Source organism: Microtus pennsylvanicus, chromosome 22, assembly GCF_037038515.1.
Source record: "Microtus pennsylvanicus isolate mMicPen1 chromosome 22, mMicPen1.hap1, whole genome shotgun sequence".
NCBI lineage: Eukaryota > Metazoa > Chordata > Mammalia > Rodentia > Cricetidae > Microtus > Microtus pennsylvanicus.
Window position 1 is genome coordinate 36,223,848 of NC_134600.1, and position 24,788 is coordinate 36,248,635.

The 24,788-nt window shown below is 41.3% G+C and overlaps 1 protein-coding gene across 7 annotated transcripts in view; it reads right to left on the reverse strand.

Annotated features, from left to right (window-relative positions):
• The window catches only part of Srpk2 (SRSF protein kinase 2), a 170,477-nt gene that overhangs the window by 116,261 nt on the left and 29,428 nt on the right, over positions 1-24,788 (reverse strand). Inside the window, exon 1 of one of the 7 annotated variants that reach the window (XM_075955886.1) lies at positions 3,248-3,270. The exons of the other annotated variants lie outside the window; for them this stretch is intronic. The gene's annotated coding sequence lies outside the window, so the exon portion shown is untranslated. Of the gene's footprint in view, positions 1-3,247; positions 3,271-24,788 lie in introns of those variants that run through there. 7 annotated transcript variants of the gene reach the window in all.

The following is a 24,788-nucleotide window of genomic DNA, read 5'->3' on the forward strand; positions in this document are numbered from 1 at the left end:
AATTCTTCCCCAATACTTTCAGAAAATGTTGGTTTTTAATTTTTTTAGAATATCAAATAATCTATGCTGTTTAGTAATCTTAATTCTTCTAGGTGTGGTGATGCACCCCTGTAATCCCAGCACTGCAGAGGAAGACTGATACAGGAGGATTGCCACAAGTTTAAAGACAACCTAAGCTACATAGTTTTAGGCCAGGCAGGGCTACAAAATAAGACCTTGCACCACCACAACCTTTAAAAAAAAAAAAGGTATAAAACTAAAAACCAACTGCCACCAACAAAAAGCTCACAAGTGCTCTAGGGCATCCATAAAGTTGGGCCTGCCAATTCTGCTTTCTACTCTCATCTATCGCTTAGGGATGCCCGCCAGAACTTAAGTATACTTCTTCCAGACTTCCTTACTCTTTGTCCGAAGCTCCCCTCCCTTCCCTGTGTGCTGTGCAGCTGCTTTGCCACCATTTGGTTGACCTCCATGCTAACTCAAACGGCACGGCTTGCCCCTCTCCTTTTTTTAAGCTCTTGCCGATAGTAAATTTTTCTCTAAAACTATTTTTAAAACTCTTAATTCTTTATTCCAGACACTCATTATCCCAGTAGTCACCAGCTATATTTAGCTATTGAAACACTGCACTTAACTTAATCAAAGGCCAACAAGTAATACTGAGTTACATTTACTACAAAAGCTGAATGAGTGGGGGTGCACCTGCCTCCAAGTCTAGGGACCCAAGTTCGATCCCTATGACCCACATGATGGAAGGAGTCTCCCAAAAGTTGTGCTCTGACCCCCACCTGCTCACTGTGGCATATATGCACACACTCCCAAAAAAAGAAATTAACAACATTTTAAAACAAGGACTAAGGGGCTGGAGAGATGGCTCAGAGGTTAAGAGCACTGACTGCTATTCCAGAGGTTCTGAGTTCAATTCCCAGGACCCACAGAGTGGCTCACAACTATCTGTAATGAGATCTGGTGCCCTCTTCTGGCCTGCAGGCTTAACATGCAGATAGAACATTATACATAATAAATAAATATTTTTTAAAAACTCTAAAACAAGGACTAAGAAATAAATAGAAAATATTTTAATTTTTAAATTAATATTGAATGTGTTTTAATTAATTTTACTTATTTTTTTAAAACAAGGTCTCACTATGTAGCCCAAGTTGCTTCAAACTCCCTATGGACCATGTAGATACTATGTAGTTGGCTGACTTCAATCTTCTGTGGTCCACCTGCCTCAACCTCCCAAAAGCTGGGATTACATGCATGAAGCACATATCTGACTGGTACTTAATAATTTTAACATGTATCGAACATACAAGTATATATTATATTAGTATACAAATATACAATAATGTAAGTATTTTGATCACATTATTTAACATTTCATATTCTTTTTATATTTATTATTTAAATAACCCTTGGGAATAAAAAAACAAAGTACACTAAAATTCCTTTTTTTTTTTTTTTTTTTTTTAGACAGGGTTTCTCTGTATCTTTGAAGCCTTTCCTGGAACCATGGAACCAGCTCTTGTAGACCAGGCCAGCCTTGAATTCACAGAGATCTGCCTACCTCTGCCTCCTCAGTGCTGGGATTAAAGGTGTGCACAACCACCACCCAGCCCTAAAATTATTATTCTTACCATACATGTATGATGTTGTTTGGAGAACACTGAGCTAAATTTATAATTTAAGTTATATATACATACAAGAGTCAGGCATAAGATGGAATGAAATATGACACATGCTACAATATGGATTGGCCATGAAAATATAATGGGAAGTAAAATAAACCACAAACAAAAGGATGAATAGTATTACTGAACTCCACTTATGTGTAGTATCTAGAATAAGAAAATTCCATAAAGATAAGAAGTGAGACTGGAAAGGGAAATAGAAAGTTACTGTTTGATGGTTAGAGAACTTATTTTAGATGATGCATATTTTCAAGAAGCAGTGCTCATACCACAAAAATTTTAATGTATTTAATGCCACCAAATGATATACTTTAAAATGGTTAAGATGGTTAAGGTTTTGTGTTCTGTATAGTAACAAAATTTAAACTTAACATAATTAACATACGTAGCTGGCAGGATAGTTCTAGTGGACAATGCCAAGAATTCTAGACACCATGCCCAGACTCCACAGCAAGGTGGCCATGGAGAAGATCAATTATCAACTTACATCTTCAGAACGGAAGATACACACACACTGCTGGTAAATGAGCTTATGGTTTGTGAGTATCTCTAATGAACACTAGACGAGTTAACCCCACAGAGAAAGGACTGGTAAACTAGCATTCTACCATTAAGCTTAAACATTTTCTACTTCTTAAGAATGGATCTAAAGAACAACAGAATCTTTTGTGCAATTTGGCCCACAAGTGCTCTTTAACAAGCATCTTCAGAATACCCTTAACAATATAGGTTTTTGCTGAGGGTACTTCTATGTATAAATGACATATAATTCTACCAAAGTAATATGATCCACAGAAAAGTAACTGCTGAGCCATCTCTTCAGTCCTCATTCCATTTTTAAACTGATGTTTTATCTTCTTGTTGAGTCTGAAAGACTTTTATATAATATGGGTAAGTCTTTTCTCAACTAAGAGATTTGCAAACACTATCTGCCAGTTTGTGACTTATCTTTTATGTCACAAATATCTTCCAAAGAGCAGTTAGACTTTGGGAGAAGCTCAACTTATCTTTTTTAAAGTTTTTTTTTTTAATTTATGTTCAAAGAGATGCAAGATTCTCTTTTAATAGCTGGATGGCCCTGAATAAGTGACCACTGTAGGAAGGTCACTTATTCTGACATGAGGAAGCCTATGTCTTTTGTGTGCAGATGGAAGCTACAAGCAGGCACATGTTCTACTAGTATTTCCAGATCAGAAGACAATGGTTTGAACAGACACAGCAGGAGCAAGAACCCTGGCTGAACTTTCTGAAGACACATCCAACAGAGCTGCTGGGGACCCATGCTGCCTTCAAAAGGCTTTGTTTTCTTTTTCTTTTTTCTTTTAAGACAGGGTGTCACTCTGAAGCCCAGGTTAGACTGGGAACTCAGCACAATCCTCCTCCCTCAGCCTCCCAAGTGGTGGAATTGAAACTAGAATTTTTAAGGCAAAAGTCAACAGAAAAAGTTGGCCATACCCAATATGCAAATTGAGAATAATGATGAAAAGCAGAGAGAGAAGATTTATTTCTTAATGTGGCCAAAGAGAAAAGAAACACATACAAGGCCCACTTACCAAGATCATCTTTGGAGAACTGGCATGAGTTTGGCTTAAAAGGAGAATTGAGACAAAGAACAAGAAATCTTGGTTGGTCACTGCCTTAGCTGCAAGTTGTTAGTGTTAAACTCTGTTACCACCTGAGAAGACAGACCTGACTCCTAGAAAGTAAAAACTTTAGCTCCATTCACACTCTTGGATGAATGGCCTGGGGAAAGGTTGAGCCCCCAGGATGTGCTTTTCCCAGAATCAAAAATGATTTAACAGAATGATTTGTGCTTTATGCTCTGAAGATGAAATGACTTAGGTAGCGTCAATCAAGAATCTGAGCCAAAGGGAAAAACAGACAGACACAAAATTAAGACAGAGATGAAGGCTTTCATCATGCTTTTTAGTTTCCTTTAGCAAAATCTGTCAGTCCCAGTTTCAGGGTTACAGGCATGACACACCATATCTGCCCACCCCTTTCTTTTATTTGTGTTTTGGTATTTTAAGGTATCATATCTAAAAATCCTTTGCTAAATGTAAAAATCACAAAAACTTTCTTCTGGTAGTTTAATCCTTCTTTAGCTAATTTTTATCTATTATGTAAGACATCCAAGGTATCAGTTACTCTTTTTGCTTTTACTATTTGCTCCAAAGTTGTATGGCATTTACTGGTGTTGATCCTATGCATGGCTCTCACCTCAGTGGGAATACAAGACTGTTTATTCTGAGCCAAATATGAGTGCATGGTCTGGGGACACAGATCTAAATTTTCCTGAATAACAAGTTTCAGTAAAGATGTAAGTACATAAATCTTTATGGTCAGAGAATAAAGTTTTAAGTCAAAGCATTTACTAAATATGCTGCTAGGGACATCAGACAGGTAGAACACAGCTGAAGGAGCAGAACAAACTCCATTTTGAGGAAGAACTCCATTTTAGACAGGACCTAAGTAAGGGGGGTTAACGGAACTCAGCAAAATCATAAACATTCCCAAGAAACTGTACCAGCCCTGGTCAAAGTGACCCACCAGGGTGTCCAAACAACATCTGCTTGCTCCAAACGTCCTTGGAGGTGTCTGATTAGCTGCTGCTTTGAAATTCCTTTATCCTGAAAAATCACTGTTTTAAAATTTCCCCCAACGAATCCAAAAGTTCTACGCTTTTCCCCAATCCCAAACACCAAGGCGTGTGCCACCCTGCTTGCAGTTTCTCCCTTCAGAATGTGCTACACCCTGAAGCCATGGCCATTCTCCCCCACCCTCTGTGTCAGAGCGCTGGAGCCCCCTAACTTGTAATCAGCAAACACCAGTGGGCTTGACTGGGGTTCTGTGTGATGCAGGCGCAACACAGCCAGTGGATAACGTTTTCCTATGGTGTTCTCTAATGACAATAATTAGCTTTGGGGATAATAGAAGCAAGGAATTTGGTAACTCAGTAGGAGTATTAGGAAAGCTATAGAAGGTGGGTGCTTAAAGAAAATAAAGTTCTGCTTTTATATCTTTAACATTCCAACTCGACAAACATGAAGTCCCCATTGATCTACCTTATAGTCTTCAAGGGTAGATTTCAGTTTACACCTTTTCTGTTTTATTTTTCTGGACATCTCTATTTAGTCTGGGATTAAAAATAAGAGGATAAAGAAACAGAAAGTCAAAAAACCAACCAAGTCACTAAAATACAGGGTAAATTCAACAAGTGAAAGAACTCAAAAGCTAACAGCTGGGTGGGGGTATGGTGATGAGTGCTAGATAAAACGAGAAAAAAAAAACAGACACAAAACACAACCTGGGGAGGGAAACCACAAGCAGCCACAAAATACAAAAGTAACACATTCAGTTCAGGAAGACTGGAGCAGGAAGAAATCCCCATAGACTTTGTATTAGTGGCACACACTATTTGCTTGTGGTTTTTAGTAGGAAGTCTGAGAACACTAAAGGCGTGTACCACTATTGCCTGGTTTCTATGGCAAACTAGTGTGGCTACTGGGATTATAGGTGTGTGTCACCACTGCCTGTAAGGCTAACCAGTGGGGCTGTTTTACTCTCTGATCTTCAGGCAAGCTTTATTTATTAAAATACAAATGAAATGGCACTACAAAGTATCTTCTTCACTTGTTCAACACCTTATTTTTTGAGACAGGATCTTTCACTGAACAGAATTCAACAACTGCTAGAGTGGTTGGCCAGCAAGCCTAGCAATCCGTTCTCACTTCCCCTTTAAGACTAGAGGCACATGCCACTGCATCAGGCTTTTCGCATGTGCTAGGAATCCAACTCAGGTGCTTGTACTTGCGCAAGCACCTTACCAGCTGTGCCACCTCTCCAGCCAGAAAATATAAAAATAAAAAAATAAATAAAACTCTTAATTTGCTGGGTAGAGTACTTGCTTCAGTGCACAAGATCCTAGGATTTAATTCCCAGCAACGTTCCCCCAAAAACAAAACAAAACCTCTTACTTTTCATATTCCTGTAGGAAAATTAAATATACCTGACACAGATACTACAGCAGCATTATATAATAAACACAAATTACCATGTCAGAAAGTTGAGATTTTCATTTTTATTATTATCTTTGATGCATCAAATTAAGTCTCAGTTTCCATAAGCCTGTTCCCTCATTGGATAAAAACACTGTTAATAATTGGATTCAATTAATTACTACAGAGAATAAACAAATTAGAAGCATTCTAAACATCTACACTAGAGACAAAGAAAAATTACAACTTGTTCTCTAAGATCTGTTTACAAACTGAAGAAATGCCATCTGAGAAAATTGGTAAAGGTAGTATTAAAAATATTTTAAAACCTGAAAAAAATTGCAATCGAAAACTTTACTGTAGTCCAAACTCAAGAGAGCATCCAGTTCAAACTCAGCAGAGATGATATTTACTTGATCTCAATGGCACAATAATGGTATTGAGGGTCAGAAGTCAATTCAGCTCATTGTTCAAGCAACTGAATATGACATGGGCTTAACTGTTGCTCAGAAAACTGGTTTCATCATCTCAAAAACTTTTTGGCTAACATACTGTGAGTCAAAAACAATAAACCAAAAGCACTAACAACCCCAATTGCTTTCCCAAGTTATTCAATAGACTTGGCACCCAATGACTAATTCTAAAAATTGATTCTCTCATCGCAGGGTTCAGATTTATTAGCAGTGAAAATATTCAAACCCCAAAGGTGTAAACAAGACTTGAAGTATAATGGTGGTATTATTGTGGTAAGTGCACATCATTCATAAACAAGATTCATTTCCACTCAGACCATAAGGCCTACAAACAGGGTCACCTTATTCCTTTATGGAACACAAAATATGTATGTACGCTTATTGAATATCATTAAGTTATTCGAAGAGTAGTGAACCTTCATTTCTCAACTGATGATGCAGTAAAATAAACAGCAGAGAGAAAAATATGAAAACTATCTCTTCCATCTTTTCATTCTATAGAATTATGATAACAGAAGTCCAGAGCCTCAATACAGACAACCCACATGAGCACCACAGAGCTGAGCTATCCTAGCTACAAGGAAGGAGTAACTGCCACATCTTGTTTACAGGCTCCCCAGAGCCAAGACATTGTTGCTTAAAAGCAAGACTAAAAGCTTTCCTAGAGATAAATCAAAGTGAGCCATTTAAAGTGTTAGCAGACTAACACTCAGCTAAAGACAGATAGATGATCTATTAACAATCATTCCAGTCTAGACTTTAGAACTGTACAAGAAATACTAGTCAAAATGCTGTAAGCCAAATGCCTAGTTTCAACTATTTCCTGAACTTTTCAAAACCTTAGAAAGAATAAGGGTATTTAATCTTCTCCCTCTATTAGAATACCCCCTTCCCCATTTCCTCCTCTACCTGCTCTGACAATTCATCTCTCCCCCTGTAGAAGGTATGTGCTGCCAAGGAGCTTGCCTGTTTTCTCTACTTTTACTGCTCCTTTATAACCTCTCTCAGCTCCTTCCTGGAATGTCCTCGAGGATTCCACCCAGGAGCTGCTTGCTATGTCCCACAGCTTCTCTGCATGCTCTTGGGCTGCCCCCTCAGACATGCTTGCAGTTCCCTCTGGAAGTTTCCTCTCCTGTCCTCCCTTTGGAGCTGCTTGCTCGGCCACTTCCTTAAGCCCTCCTAAGTCCTCCCTCGGGAAGTGTTCCTATACTTTGTGACCCTGTCCCTCTCAGCTCCATCCTGGAAGTCCCTGTAGCTTCTTCTCTTTGTCCTCCTGGGCTTGTGATCCTCTCCTTGCCTCCTCCCACTAAGAACTGTCTGCTAAATACTGCAGCTTCCTAAGTCCCCTGTCTCTCAGACTCCCTCATGGGAGTCTCTCAGCTTCTCTACCTCCTTGTGACCTCTACAATACTAGAACCCTCCCTCAGGTAGAGTTTCTGGTTGTTCCTCTTTCCTCCTTGTCTACTGGAGCTTTTTGGAACCCTTGCTATGGGGGAGTTTGTTTTGAAACCCTTCCTCCTTTTCTCCTCTAACTCAGAAACTTCATCAAAGTATTGCTCTGTCTTACCGCAAACAGACTGGCCTCAGTACAGCTCAAAGGCCAAAATGGGCACACTCAATTTCTAAATTCTCTCATATGGTAACAACCTCTGCCACTGCACAAAAATGATCCCAAAATCTCTTAGATCTAAACTTTTTCTGTTCTACACTCCCAACAGGCTCTTATCCCTATGATTTTTCCATACTGTGTTCTCATGAAATCTTCTAAGAATATTATTTATTCAAAGACATTCTTTGCCTCAGGATTTATAAGTTCTTTAAGTGTGGTTTTAAAAAAAATCTATACCTTAGTGTTTTAGTTAGGATTTCTCTTGCTGTAAAGAGACACCATGACATGGCACCTCTTGTAGAGGAAAACATTTAATGGGGTGGCTTACAGGTTCAGAGGTTTAGTTCATTGTCAACATGGCAAGAAGCATGCTCACATAGTGGAAGACATGATGCTGGAAGAAGCTGAGAGCTCTACACCTGCATCAGCAAGCAGCAGGAAGAGACAGTGATAACGGGCGTGGCCTGAACATCTAGAAACTTAAAGCAGACCCCAGTAACAAGGCCACACCCCATTTACATTCAAACCAGCACACCTAGGTAATTTTAATGTGCTACAGAATAGTATATGTAATTCAACTCGTGTGTGTGTGTGTGTGTGTGTGTGTGTGTGTGTGTGTGTATGATGATGATATGTATATCCTGGATTCAACTTTGGTTTAAAAAAATAGATCTACAAGCCGGGCGGTGGTGGCACTTGGGAGGCAGAAAAAGGCGAATCTCTGTGAGTTCAAGGCCAGACTGGTCTATGGAGCTACTTCCAGGACAGGTTCCAAAGCTACAGAGAAACCCTGTCTTGGAACCCCCCCCCCCCCAAAAAAAAAGAAAGAAGAAAAAAATAGATCTACTAGGAAAACAGATGTTTTTAAATAGCAACCATGTAACTTGCCTCCATCTTGGCTGATGACCTCATTAGAATGGAAACCATGTGAGTGGCAGCCATCTTTACTAAGGTTAAGAGGTACATGCCATTTAACTTCACCACGGTCTTGGCTAAGATGACCATGGGATATAAAGCAACTAAAGCAACAATTATAAAACTTCTTAGTCCTACTGAGTCCTCTCCTTGATGATTAGTAGCTCCTTTTCTTTAGACTAAGAAGACAATAGGTTTCCAAAAATTTTTGAATTAGGATGAATTTTTATGACTAAATATAATCAATATTTATAAATTCCTAAGGTATTATGGTCTACTCAAATTTTAAAAAAACTGACTTAGGAAAGTATGTCTAACTACTTATGCCTTTGCCAGTTGTGTTCAAAACCAGACTTCTAGAAATTTTAAATAAAAAACAATGTATGTTTGATAAATAATACATATTTGATAATTAAGGTTTATTTAAATTAAAATTAACTGACTTAAAATGCCTAACCTCTTTGTCTTTGCTAACTTTGTTAAGCTTTAACTATTCGGATAACCTGAGTCACACAAAACACGGCTATTCTGTAATGATACACTATAAAAGGATAAGAAAAGGTTACCAGTCTCTCTGTGGACTGTATTTATGGTCTAACAAAGTTCCCACTTTCTCTGTAGTCTATATTTATGGCGTTTTATTTTGATATTAAAGAATCTCCAATTAAATCATCAACTCAATTTTAATGAATAAATTTAACAAAGATAAAGCTGTAAAATTCAAATCTTATAATAGCTACTAACTTCTTGTAAACTGCTAAAGATAATTAAGATATGCAAATTAATAGTCAGCCACCTCATAACGGATGAAATTCTTTAATGTTCTCAGAACTATGCTTATAGTCATGCTAAGTTCAAACATAATCCATTTATAATGACAAGCTTTATTCTGTCTCCTATATGTGTTTGCAAGGGTAAGTCTAAACCTCATAACTAAAATCAAAATTTGTTTAAAATCGGGTACACTTAACAGATTACGGTACAGTTTCAGATTTCTACTGAATATGGCATTTAAATTTTTTTAGTGAAAAAGAGCTTAAAATTTATAGTGAAAAAAGATTTCCATGATAGATGGAAACACCATATCCTACTGGCAACCCTAAGGCCTCCAAAGACTATGGGGCACAGATATTCTATCCGGATTGTAGTAACACTAACCAATGAGCTAAACTACAACATGCCTTGCCTGCCACCAGGTACCTATCCAAACTGTAGACAAACAGGACACTTTGGGGTTGACTGCCCTACTCTACCTAAGCCAAGGCAGGTCAATTTTCCCAAGTTCCTCCTCCACAGGAACCTTTTGAGACCTTCTCGGTCTGACAGTCAAAGCTCAATGCTGTCCTATAGGACGGCTGAAAACCTATAACCACTAACCGCAGAGAAGCCATCCAGATCACAAGGGCCCAGGGTAGGCGTCCAGGTAGTGATAAGTCTATTATTCTAATTGATATGTAGCCCATTTGAATTATACTTCCTGCTATAATGTATCCTCATATCTCTGATGATAATAATGGCTAATTAGCTTTATGTTAACAACAACAGCAAGGGAACCAGCTCCCAACCAAGGCCACATATCCCTGTTCAGTTCATTCTATACTTAAAGCAGGCCAAGCTTTTCTAGAGCTGTTAGGCCTCCAACTGAAAAAGGCAGAAACAGTTTACCCGGCTGTCAGACTTCACTCTGAAATAGAGAAACTCACAAAACAGTCTTTTAAATGTTTCAGATTTCTTTCCCCTCTTTATGCTAAGACTTCAAAAGGTCAGAGTTCTAACATTAATTAACGGAGTTCTGATAAGCTATTGACCTAGCTCTGGTAAGCACTGACTACTATTATCATAGTCACAAGCCCAGAATTTTGAATTTCTTATGGTTGTCTTCTATGCATAGACATAAAAGTGCTTCCCAATTATGCTAAAACATCTGCCTAATCTATAAATCCAGCTCTAAGAAAGGAGTATTTATGTTAACCCAGTATCACTTTTGGATTCCCAAGCTTTTACTATGACTCAAAGATGTGAGTCTATTCCCTTTTCTACCATAGGGATTTCAGCACAGATTACAAACAATAGTAATGCTTACATATCTAAAATTCCTATCTCTTTTTGCAGTCTTAAAAAAATTAAGGGTCAGGGAGTCAACTCAGATCCACCTACCTCTCACAGGTCAAAAGTACTCCAGAGATTAAGTATTCCTGTTAATCTACAGCCTAAATTTCCCCACCTGTCTATTCACAAAGGTGAAATCTTTTTCTCCTCTGATCTTTGAATTCCCCTATTGTAACTATCAGGACCATTGTCCAGGAAGTTTAAACTGCACAACCAAAATTTAAAAAAGTATTATTCCCTAAATTCCTTAACCTTACATTTCCCTACAAAATCTGTCCCAGTAAGTTTCACATCAACTGCAAACTGCTCCAGGCTGCCTCCAATGTGCTAGTAACGGGTGGTCCAGCATTCCAAACTGCTCCAAAGACCTGCACTCCTCTCTTCCAATCCTCTGACCATCATTCCAGTCTTCCTGTGTCCTGACAAAGATACGCCAATTTCAGCAGAAAGTAGTTACAGAAGAAATCACATCACTCTCTATCATCAACAAAAAGATTGTGGAACCCACCGGGGAGGAGTTGCCTGAGCAGCAGAGCAGCGAGGCAGCCCTGCTGGGGAGCACAAGTGTGAATGCCAGCAGAAGCTTCCAAAAACTATAGTAAGAAGTCCCTCTGAGAAAGAGCCCCTGTGTTCCAGCGAGCCTCCAGTGCCATTTTCTGGATATCCAGTCACATCAACGACCTATGGTGCCTCAGAAGCATCTGCACCAAGAGGAGCAGCCACTTGAACCTTAGGCCTCAATGCATATAGATGAGCGGTCACTAGAGGCTCTGCCCTGCCTGCACCTAAAGGAGCAATCAACAGAGCCACAGCCCCCAACTACACCAATTGGAGAAAGAGGGACACCCTGAAGCACTGTCCACATGTACTGATTGGAGGAAGAGATGGGTAGACAGCAGTGTAAGAATAACATAAAGAGCAATAACCTAACAACCTATGTTTACTATTATAATTGTCTGCCCATTATATCTCATTCCAGACTAACAAAGCAATAAGTGTGATGTTTTAAATTGGTATGTACTTTTAAGTCTCTTATAAAAATACCATATATTTAATCAAGCCCTGCTTAAAACATATTAACCTGTTATCTACTGTTGTCAGTTCTACCATTAAGCTTCAATTACAAGCAGTTTTTTTTTCTGTCTTTTACAAGTATAAATCTTACCTGTTACATTGAGAGCTAGTACAGTCAAGCTCGGACCCAGCTCTCCAAGCAGATTCTATAACTTATCTATACCCGGTAAACAGCCCTCAACTGCTCAGAGATCTGGGGAATGTGGCATTTAAATGCTTAATTATTAAAAAAGACTTTTCATAACAAAAAGAGACAGGTTGGCTCCTAGCAGCAGCACTCTATTTCCTCCCAACAAGACAAAAGACAAATGGGTGCAAAACAATATCCATTTGCAATTCGCTTCAACCGCCAAGTGCTGACCACTGGGCAAAGTACCTTTCATCTAAACTGAAGATCTCCAGACAGTGGACAGAATCACTGGAATCGACAGCCTAGTTGCTTCCAGCCTGTGTTCTCTCTGCCCAGTCTCTCTTTGGAACAGGTGGCTGCAGTCTCCTCTCCTCTCTCCCCCTAGTCTCTCCCTCTTCCCCACTGAATAAACTATACCCAAACCCTCTCCATTCCTATCTGTTTGTATCTCTCGCCCACCGCAGCTCCTCACTGGACTGGTCTCCTGCCTACCTGCAGAGGTCTCTCTCTCACTCACTGCCTCCCACCTGCCTGGGACCCACAGAGGCCTTGGGGTGGTGGAACCCAGCTGCCCCAGGGGAACTGAGCCACACTATTTTATCTAAACCATTACAGTAGTCATGTCCTCCTTTTATTTCATTTTTTTTTTCATTCAGTTAGCAGGCTTTTGTTTGTAAGAAAAAGTTCTCACTATGTAGACTAGCCCTATGGTTAAAGTATTCCTCCAGCCTCAGCCTTCTGAATGCTAGGATTACAGGCCTGAGGCACCACATCCAGTTCTGGAAATAACTTTTCTTAGAAATATCTGCAAGACAAATCTATGACCTTCCTCCTTCCTCTGTTACTTAAACTATTTTGTACGTTTTGGAGGGATGGCCAATGCTGAATTACCAAAAGGAAAACTCTTCTTCCTATGTCCCCAACACAAGGACTCTAACTTAGTCCCTGAATCAACTGACAGAGTAACAGGAATAGAAGCAAAGCTTATTCACAATATACACAAATGATACAGCATTAGAACTGGCGCAATTTGAGTTTTATATTTTTCCTTTTTTGGTGGTGTGAGAAACTGAACAAAGGAAATAAAGGACTAAAAAGTTTGGAGAAAACGCTAAACAAAGTAAGTTTTGGGTTTTGTAGGAAGAAAATTTGTGGGAAAGCAAAAGTGGAAACACCTAGAAAAGAAATGTGGAACATGGTACATGTGACAACGTGTATCTTATTAGGAATGTGGAACATGGTACATGTGACAACGTGTATCTTATTAGAAATGTGGAACATGGTACATGTGACAACGTGTATCTTATTAGAAATGTGGAACATGGTACATGTGACAACGTGTATCTTATTAGAAATGTGGAACATGGTACATGTGACAACATGTATCTTATTAGGAATGTGGAACATGGTACATGTGACAACGTGTATCTTATTAGAAATGTGGAACATGGTACATGTGACAACGTGTATCTTATTAGAAATGTGGAACATGGTACATGTGACAACGTGTATCTTATTAGGAATGTGGAACATGGTACATGTGACAACGTGTATCTTATTAGAAATGTGGAACATGGTACATGTGACAATGTGTATCTTATTAGAAATGTGGAACATGGTACATGTGACAATGTATATCTTATTTTAAAACAGAAGTGCAAGTTCCAAAGTTCCGAAGCCAAAATGGCATACTACAGGATCTCTGATCACCTTCAAGGGACTGGGAATAAAAGTTTTACATGGAGATACAAAAACAACTAGGAGGGACTGAGGATGTGGTTCAGTGGAGGAAGATTAGCACTTGGTATATTTAAAGGCTTTAAATTCAATCACAGATTCTGGAGGGGGGAAGTACTATTTTTTAACTGGTATCTGATATACTTCAGAAGCCATGAGAAGCACAAGAATTCTCTTCTGTACTAGTTTGCATCTTGTTCTTTTTCACTTTGCACAGAGACAAAAGTAGACACTATCACTTTGTCAGGGTCTCAGGATTCTAATGGACTTAATCAGATCCTGGAAGGCCATATGTCTCTATAGGCTTGCCTTTAAATACATTTACTCAAGCTACAATAATCAGATGGTTCAGAGAATAAAAGCCACAGCAACTATAAATTACTTTGCAAAGGACAACCTCCTAGAAGCAGTATATTGGTGGAAATTTTCAAAGGTTGGTTTATTTCACGTGTACATACGTGTGCCTGCATGAGTTCATATATACCACATGTGAACAACTGCCCAGGAAAGACCGAAGAAGACATCAGAGCTCCTGGAACTGAACTTACAGGTGGTTCTGAGCCACCTGATAGAGATGCTGGGAATCAAACACAGATCTTCTGTAACAACAGTCAATGCTCCTGTTAACCCATCTCTTTAGCCCAGAAGTAGGAATTTTCACACAAATTAGCCAAGACCAGTCATTTTCTGCTCAATACTGTTAAACCAGGCAGACAGCGTTCTTTTGAAGTCTGAGAACAAACATGGGAGAATTGGTGCTAATCTTACTGAACAAAGGAAGGAAGTCACAAAGAAAAGCATGCTGGACACTAACTGCTGCCTTCTTGCTGGCAGCACCATGTTCAGATAAAAAACATTTAGTCTAGTCATTCTAAGATGTCCTCATCGGCAATCCATTTTGATATTTCAAATTTCTCAAAACTAAGCTAACACGGGAGCATTTATTTAAAAGAAAACAACATCAACAAGAGAGAGACAGCCCAGTGTGGTGGCACACACCTTTAATCCCACACTTGGGAGGCAGGGGCAGGCGGATCTCTGTGAGCTAGAGGCCAGCCTGGTCCACAGAGCTAGTGCCAGGACAGGCTCCAAAGCTACACAGAGAAATCCTGTCGGGGCGGGGGGGGGGGGGACAGGAGAGAGACATGGCTAAATATTGAAAAAAGAAATGTTTGACCATAAACTTACAATCTAAACATGGAAACAAAGGCTAATACCACATGGCCTCTATCACTGTAATTCTCTTATTTACAACTATGCTTAGTAAGGAACAGACTATTTAATAACCCAACCCTATCTATCCCTCTCTCTTCCCCCCCTTCCCCTTACACCCCTTCTCTTTCGTTCCCCCTCCATAACCCACTAAGAAAACTCTGTACCCCAGCTCATACAGAGGTATGACATATTTGTCTATCTCTCACCCACTGCAGTCTCCCACCCACAAAGGGGACCCGCCACTGCCCCTCGTGGGACCTCCGCCCCTTGTGGCACCAGCCTCAGAACCCACCTGTTTATAAATGATAACATTTTGGGTGACTGGGCCAGGCTCTTCTGCCAGCAGTGGGCTTGCTGAGGGCATGCCCCCGGGGACCCTGGACTGAGACCATTTTCCAGCTCCCTGTGCCTATTCCATTACTTTCACTGACTTTCATCTCTGGTTATTCCCCACAGCTGAGAACTGAGATCTGGCTTCTTCTCTATTTTATTTCATTTTGGAGACAGGGTTTCTCTGTGTAGCCCTAACTATCCTGGAACTAGCTCATGTAGACCAGGCTTGTTCTCTAAGTCACAGAGCTCCAAACCCACAGAGAAACCCTGTCTCGAAAAACCAAAAAAAAAAAAGAAAAAAAAGGAAAAAACAGTGACCCCTGATCCTTGCCAGAACAAAAAGGGAATCCGGTCCTTCAGGGTTCCTGCTTCCCAGAAGAAACTGTCAGATATTCTTCAGGACACAGGAAAGTGATTGACAAACTGCCAATATAGGCAGAACAGTCTTTCAAATTTCCTGCTTCAGATACTATGGGCCTGTAGGCTTAAGATGGATGCCCCAACATTGCAAAGGAACTCTGGGTAACTGTCCAAGCAGTCAGATATATCTGTCATTTCTAGAGTTGTTTGCAATGCACTTTTGTTTACTTAAATAATATTATAACCTTCTGGTGCCTTTGATAGAGTTGAACACTAGATAGCATAGTTGCAATTTTCCTTAGATATGATAGAAAGTAAGTTAGGTAAAAAATTGTGGGGTTACTAAAATATAATAGATTATGGAGTTTAAATTTACCTGACACAAATGAACTACAAATCAGTACATTGTGAATGTAATCTTTACTTGATAATTGTTCTTACTGTATACAGTCTTACTATGTTAAAGTAAAAACTTTTCATTTTTGTTTAGAAAGAAAAAGAGGGGAAATATTGGGACTATTATTTTAAGGTGTGTTACTCTTGTTTATGCTATGGAACATTTGTTTAATGACGTAAACTTGTGTTGCTTTTGTTTCTGCTACATTGGTTAACTCTATAAAGCTGTGATTCTTTGCCTGTCTTAAACACCTGATGGTCTAATAAAGAGCTGAATGGCCAAGAGCAAGGCAGGAGCAAGAATACAGGGATAGCAGGCAGAGAGTATAAATAGAAGGGAAACTGACGAAGAGGAGAAGACATCAGGGGCCAGCCATCAAGCCACTCAGCCAATCAAGGAGTAATAGTGAAAGTAAAATATACAGAACTAGGAAAATGAAAAAGTCCAGAGGCAAAAGGTAGTCTAGATAATTTAAGTTAAGGAAAACTGGCAAGAAACAAGCCAAGCTAAGGTCAGGCATTCACAACTAAGAATAATCCTCTGCACGATTTATTTGGGAGCTGAGTGGCAGCCCCCTAACCCCCAAAAAGTAAAATATATAATATAAAAAAAAGTAATATATATATATAGTAAAGAATAAAGAATAAAAACAACCAACAACTACCCAGTGATTTGTTCTCCTCACTGTGCCTGCACCTGGTTCCTACCTCCCTGCCTTCCAACATGGGCAAGAATGTCCAGAACAGTCCGCTGGCTCAGTCCAGGAATGGGGCATGGCCAGGAATTGACTTCAGCAAAGCTGGCCACTTTGTATCAAGCCTTGTGATAGCTAGATCAAGTATTATTCTGGACATGGTAATGAAGGCCTGTATGTACTCCCGTAACTCCCATGGCCCTAAGCATGAGTTCAAGGTAAGCCTGGGATATATAGCAACATCCTGTCTCCAAGGCAAGAAGAAAAGAACTGTGTGTATGTATGATGGGGGTGGGGGCACGGAGTGACCAGACAGAGACAGAGTAAGCTAGGGGGTACTTACTGCATTAGTACTATCCTTAACAGTAGTCTGCAAGGGATTCGAACCTGACTGAGTCTTACAATCATCCCCAGGGAATGAGACACAGAATATCATCTTTGAGTCACTAAGGTCTTCTGGCATACTGGTAATTTTGACTTCTTCCTGATCAAACAAAGTAGGGTGGAAGATCTCTACATATTATTTACAGACAGAGGAAATTACAGCATTGTCAAATAATAGCAGCAGGAATCATTCTGCTGCAAAGACACTATTTTAAAAGTGGAGAATGTGAATAAACAGCTTATTCTCTGACAAATATATAGTACTTAATACATACCAACATTATGTCAAAAATGTTAATAACATCTGAGAATTAAATAGTACACACTAATACAGAAAACCCCACAAGAAATCAGGAAGATTAACACCCTCAACTATTATCAAACCCTAATTTGTGAAAATCAGCTGTTTTTCCCTTTTCATAATCTTATTGATATTCATTTTGGAATGAATATCAACTTTTTAAAACTATAAAAGGCTGGGCAGTGGTGGCACACACCTTTCATCCCAGCACTCAGGAGGCAGAGGCAGGCGGGTCTGAGTGCTGGAATGAAAGGTGTGTTCCACCAGTTCAAGGTTGAATTTTTAAAACGTCTTGTTAGTATTCAGGCATCTGTACTGGCCTGCCCTTGGGGTTCTGAAAGGATACATCCTCAGCTGCAGCTACTAAGAGCACCTCCTGTGCACATTCACTACGTTCCCTTTTAAAAGAGCCCTGCCCATCTCCCGTCTCTTCCTCTATCTGTTCCTTTCTCTTGCTCTTTCTGTTTCTTTGCCTCTCTGTCTCTCTCCCCTTCTCTTTCTCCCCCCCCCCTCGGTCTTTCTCTTCTCTTCTGCTGTTCCTGTCACCAGAGGTCAGTCTCCTCCCCTTCCCTCTTTGTATGTTCTCTTTCCCCTAGTAAAAACCCCTCCATGTGAACTCCATCGCATGGCATCGGTCTGTCTCCCTTGTGCTACTTTTTTAAATTAGAGTACCCCTCCATCAGTAATGTAAGCAGAGTTCTACACCAGTTTACTGAGCTTTGCAGTTCTGGAAATATTGGAACTATTTTGGAAAGTTATTGCGCTCGTGGGAAGTAACCCCTTGTTAGTGGACAGAGGCTATTTCTTTTTTGATTTTTCGAGACAGGGTTTCTCTGTGGCTTTGGAGCCTGTGCTGGAACTAGCTCTTGTAGACCAGGCTGGTCTCGAACTCACAAAGATCCGCCTGCCTCTGCCTCCCGAGTGCTGGGATTAAAGGCGTGCGCCACCATCGCCCAGCGACAGAGGCTATTAGAATTCAGAAGATTATGTGTACCTCCTTCTCAGGCCTAACTCTTTGCTTCCATGCCTGCTATCACAATATGACACTGCCCTCAGGTACCCATCTCTCAGGGTGAGTTGCCCTTGGCCACTGTGCCTTTCCCACTGTGATGGACTAAAATCCCTTAGACCATGAACCAAAAAAAAAAACAAAAAAAACAAAAAAAGTTCTTCTCCCTAACGGTGCTTCTTTCCAGTATTTGGTCAGTCCCAGAAAGAATAATATACTCTACAGAAAACAGGTTTCAAGCACACTATGCATGCATAGATTTCCTGGGTTTAACAACACTGAACTCCACTATCTACTCCAAGAAAAATACTGGTGTACAATCTTCACACTGAGAGAAATGAGGTATTGGAACTCTGGGTGTAAAGTTCTTAAACCACCACAATAACAGTGCTGCAAATCAAATTATTACAAACTAACTTATAAACTATAACTTACATCTGTGAGTGTGATGATCTAGAATCAACTGAAAGATAACCCTTTGGGGATTTCTATATGGTTTAACTGAGAGAAAAAGACAACCTGATGATAGCACCATTCACAGACTGGGGTTTCAGACACAGTAAGAATGAGAAAGCAAGGGGCTGGTGAGATGGCTCAGAGGTTAAAAGCATTGCCTGCTCTTCCAAAGATCATGAGCTCAACTCCCAGCAACCATTACATTTGTAATGGGGTCTGGTGCCCTCTTCTGGCCTGCAGGCATATACACAGACAGAATATTGTATATATAATAAATAAATAAATATTTTTTAAAAATGAGAAAGCAAGTTGGGCACCAACATTTAGTTATCTCTATCTACTTCCTGGCCACAGTGTCAGTATGACCACCATCTCACGCTCCTGGCACAATTTCTTTTCTGCCATAATGAAATACAGTCCTCAATTATGTACAAGTCACAACATTATACAGGAATTGCTCAGTCATCGTTTCCACGAGTGATTTATCAAAACCAAAGGATCAGGTAAAGGCTAAACCAAAAGGCAAGGCTTTTGGCGTTATTGCTTTGTGAGTAAGTAGCTGTCATTTGTTGTGGATGTTTGGCTGTAGCTGAACTCCCTTTCTATTACATATTTGGGGATTAATTGCCACAGTTCAGAACTGCTTCCTATGCCTTTGGGCTACATGTGAAAACAGTTTCCCACTGCCAGGTCTTGTTCCTCTCTCCTAGGAAAGCCAGAGATCTGCCTTTCTGCAATTATCTTTATCAGCGGGCATTTGGTCAGCGCTTAGGGTCCAGGCAAGAGCATTCATTTAAGATATCCACAGATCTCCAAGGACATAGAATTACTACTGCCCAAGCTGCTGCTCTGGTTTTACCCCACTCAGAAGATTCTTAACTCCTTATGCTCACTTTCACCTTGGTTTACTGATGGTTTTAGTTCAGGAAATTTACGACCTGTGTTTTACTCTCAAGGACAGCAGAAGGGATCTGGGCCAGGGACCCACAACATCCACAACCAGATCAGCTGATAACAGCAAACCTCAGAACTGATTTAGAGGCCTGGGTCCCTTGTTCTTTGTTTCTACTTCTACTGCCTAAAGCAAAACTCCAGACCTAGGTCCTTAGAAACTATCTGATCAAGAACCATCAGCTTCTCCCCGATTGTTTATATAGGTTGCCTGGTTACCTGGTACCCTCTATGTATATGGGGAGAAAAGAAGCGGCACGCTGATTTAAAATACAATTCGTGCCCTATTCAAAATTTTACTGAAAATAAACCATTTATCCCTTTACTAACCATCTAAGAATGTAGCATAAAGCACTAGCCTTCCCCTCTAGAATTCCTTGATAATTTAAATCCTTCCTTAAACATTCTCCATTAAGGAGTTCACCGGATGTGTACTAGCCACTCCCGTGTGTGTGTGTGTGTGTGTGTGTGTGTGTGTGTGTGTGTGTGTGTAAAAACTCTTTATCTGATTTTCTGTGGGGGCAAAAGTATAAAAGTATTCTGGTGCTGACACCTGCTAGTGCTGGGGATTGCCGGCTCTAAGGATATATACAACTGGGAATGTTTGTAACAGGGAGAACGAGGGAGAACAAGGTGGAACAACAAGAAATGATGGATTGAAGAGAGAATAAAGAAACATGGATAGATGGAACCTACTGTGAGCAGACTTCTTTACCCTCAGACTTTAAGCCCCCCTATTTATGCTTTTACCCACAGATTGGTGCCGCCCCCAACAAGGCCAGGAGGCTTCCTTCTATAGTGGTCAGCAGTTAAGGCAAACTCCTGAAGAGAGTGTCTATTGAGGGCTCAGCACTAAATTGGACAACTTTATCAACTTCTTCCTCACACCCAGGCTCAGAGAATGAAGCAGAAGAGTAGATAAGGGATGTAAGACCCAGAGGATGGGAAGGGCGCTTTGAAATACTGTCTGCTGGACAAGGCATGGCCCTTGCACATACTCACCATAGCTATGAATACCTGACAAGACCTTTGAAATACTGTCTGCTGGACAAGACATGGCCCTTGCACATACTCACCATAGCTATGAATACCTGACAAGACCTTTGAAATACTGTCTGCTGGACAAGACATGGCCCTTGCACATACTCACCATAGCTATGAATACCTGACAAGACCTTTGAAATACTGTCTGCTGGACAAGGCATGGCCCTTGCACATACTCACCATAGCTATGAATACCTGACAAGACCTTTGAAATACTGTCTGCTGGACAAGGCATGGCCCTTGCACATACTCACCATAGCTATGAATACCTAACAAGACCTTTGAAATACTGTCTGCTGGACAAGGCATGGCCCTTGCACATACTCACCATAGCTATGAATACCTGACAAGACCCGCGCAGAATCAAGTCAACAAAATCAGTAAACATTGTAACAGGAAGCACTAATTAACTCAATGGTTCCTTTATCAAAAAGGGGGGGATTAGGGGGAAAGAGGTGCCTGGGGAAGTAACAGGGTGGAGGGGACAACCTCCACCCTGTTTCTGAAGGGAGTAGGTGGGAAAGTTGGTATACATATGGTCAAGGTGCATTGTTACATGCATAAAATTTTCAAAGAATAAACGATATTCTACTACTTAAAAAAAAAAAGAAAAAGAAGGAGCCAGGTGTGCTATTATGCACCTTTAATCTCATCACCCAAGGAGCAGAAACTTGTGGCTCTCTAAATTCAAGGCCATCATGATCTACTATAGGAAGTTCCAGGCCAGTCAGAGCTACATGGTGATACCCAGTCTCAAAAAACAAAGCAAACCACCCATTCAGAACGTGGGCTACACGTCTGAACAGCGTTCTCAAAAGAAGAAATAAAAGTGGCTAGGAAATAGCTAAAAAATTGTTTATCATCCTTAGCAATTAGGGAAGTGCCGATCAAAGCAACCTTGGAGAATTCATCTTTTGTCAAAAAAAAAATGGCTAAAAATCAATAAAACAAATGCTGTAAAGGATATGGGGAAAACAGAACCTCCATTCACTGTTGAGAGGACCGCAAACTTGTGTAGCCACTCCGGAAATCAGTGTAGAGAACTCTCAAAGTGCTAAAAGTAAATCTACTATATGTCCCAGACACACCACCCATTGGCCCAAAGGACCAAGGACTTGAAATCCTTTTCCACAGACACTCAACCATGTTCATCACCACACTAGTCACAAGACTGAGGAAATGGAAAAAAACTAAATGTCCGTAAACAGAAGATGTATAATGAAAATGTGATACATACACACTATGGAATACTATTTAGATGTAAAAAAAATTAAATCATGATTTTACAAGTAAACAGATGAAACAGAAAAGATCATAATAAGGTAACCTAGACCCAAAAGGATAAATATGTTTGACAAATACCACATGTTGTCTATGGTTCCAGAATTTTAACTGTAAGCTTATAACCTGGAGTAATTGCAGGACCCAGGCAAATAAAATGTGCAAGGAATTTGCAGGGGAAGTGAGAGAAGTTTGAACTGGGGGAAAGAGGGAAGTCAATATAGGAAAGCAAATTAATGCTAAGTAAGCCAGAAAAGGACACTAGGATTACTTCCACCACAATAAAAATCAATGTGCAAATTAAATATATCTTATAAAGGCACAAAGGTCTAAATAAAAATCATAACATTTTAACCATTTATATTATTTCAGTTATTAAACTAATTTCACACTTAAGTATTACAAAAGCTTATCTCCCAACAAAAGCCGCACAATGGCCCTTAAGACTTTCACATACAGACAGCTCTTTCTTAAGTGAATTACAGGTAATACATGTTAATAGACACAACAATGTTCATACACAAGTCTACTCATCTAAAAAGACAATCTCTTTAGGAAATGTTGCTAAGGCAATTGAATGGCCAATCCCTCCTGACCAAAAATAAGTTTGATCCCTAACTACACACCATACACAAAATAAACTCAAAATAGATCAACTAATATAACAGCTGAAACCAAAATGCTCTTGGGGAAAATACAAAAACAAAAACACAAACATAAGGGTAAATCTCCAGGGTCTTATGAGTTCAGCAATAGATTCTTAAGATACATGAAAATAAAAATAAAGGACGGGGGGAATGACTCAGCTGGTAAAGACATAGGCCACTAAGACTGAAAATCTAAGTTTGATCCTTGGGACCCACATGGTAGAAAGAACGCCCACTATTGCAAGAACCTTTGACCTCCACGTGTGGATGACGGCACACTGACCACCACGTGTGGATGACGGCACACTGACCTCCACGTGTGGATGACGGCACACTGACCACCACGTGTGGATGACGGCACACTGACCTCCACGTGTGGATGACGGCACACTGACCTCCACGTGTGGATGACGGCACACTGACCTCCACGTGTGTATGACGACACATTGACCTCCACGTGTGGATGACGGCACACTGACCTCCACGTGTGGATGACGGCACACTGACCTCCACGTGTGGATGACGGCACACTGACCACCACGTGTGGATGACGGCACATTGACCTCCACGTGTGGATGACGGCACACTGACCACCACGTGTGGATGACGGCACACTGACCTCCACGTGTGGATGACGGCACACTGACCACCACGTGTGGATGACGGCACACTGACCACCACGTGTGGATGACGGCACACTGACCACCACGTGTGGATGACGGCACACTGACCACCACGTGTGGATGACGGCACACTGACCTCCACGTGTGTATGACGGCACACTGACCTCCACGTGTGTATGACGGCACACTGACCTCCACGTGTGTATGACGGCACACTGACCTCCACGTGTGGATGACGGCACACTGACCTCCACGTGTGGATGACGGCACACTGACCACCACGTGTGGATGACGGCACACTGACCTCCACGTGTGTATGACGGCACACTGACCTCCACGTGTGTATGACGGCACACTGACCTCCACGTGTGTATGACGGCACACTGACCTCCACGTGTGTATGACGGCACACTGACCTCCACGTGTGGATGACGGCACACTGACCACCACGTGTGGATGACGGCACACTGACCACCACGTGTGGATGACGGCACATTGACCTCCACGTGTGGATGACGGCACACTGACCTCCACGTGTGGATGACGGCACATTGACCTCCACGTGTGTATGACGGCACACTGACCACCACGTGTGGATGACGGCACACTGACCTCCACGTGTGGATGACGGCAAGTTGACCTCCACGTGTGGATGACGGCACACTGACCTCCACGTGTGGATGACGGCACACTGACCTCCACGTGTGGATGACGGCACACTGATCTCCACGTGTGGATGACGGCAAGTTGACCTCCACGTGTGGATGACGACACACTGACCTCCACGTGTGGATGACGGCACACTGACCTCCACGTGTGGATGACGGCAAGTTGACCTCCACGTGTGGATGACGGCACACTGACCTCCACGTGTGGATGACGGCACACTGACCTCCACGTGTGGATGACGGCACACTGATCTCCACGTGTGGATGACGGCAAGTTGACCTCCACGTGTGGATGACGACACACTGACCTCCACGTGTGGATGACGGCACACTGACCTCCACGTGTGGATGACGGCAAGTTGACCTCCACGTGTGGATGACGGCACACTGACCTCCACGTGTGGATGACGGCACACTGACCTCCACGTGTGGATGACGGCACACTGACCTCCACGTGTGGATGACGGCACACTGACCTCCACGTGTGGATGACTGCACACTGACCTCCACGTGTGGATGACGGCACACTGACCTCCACGTGTGGATGACGGCACGTTGACCTCCACGTGTGGATGACGGCACACTGACCTCCACGTGTGGATGACTGCACACTGACCTCCACGTGTGGATGACGGCACACTGACCTCCACGTGTGTATAACGACACACTGACCTCCACGTGTGGAT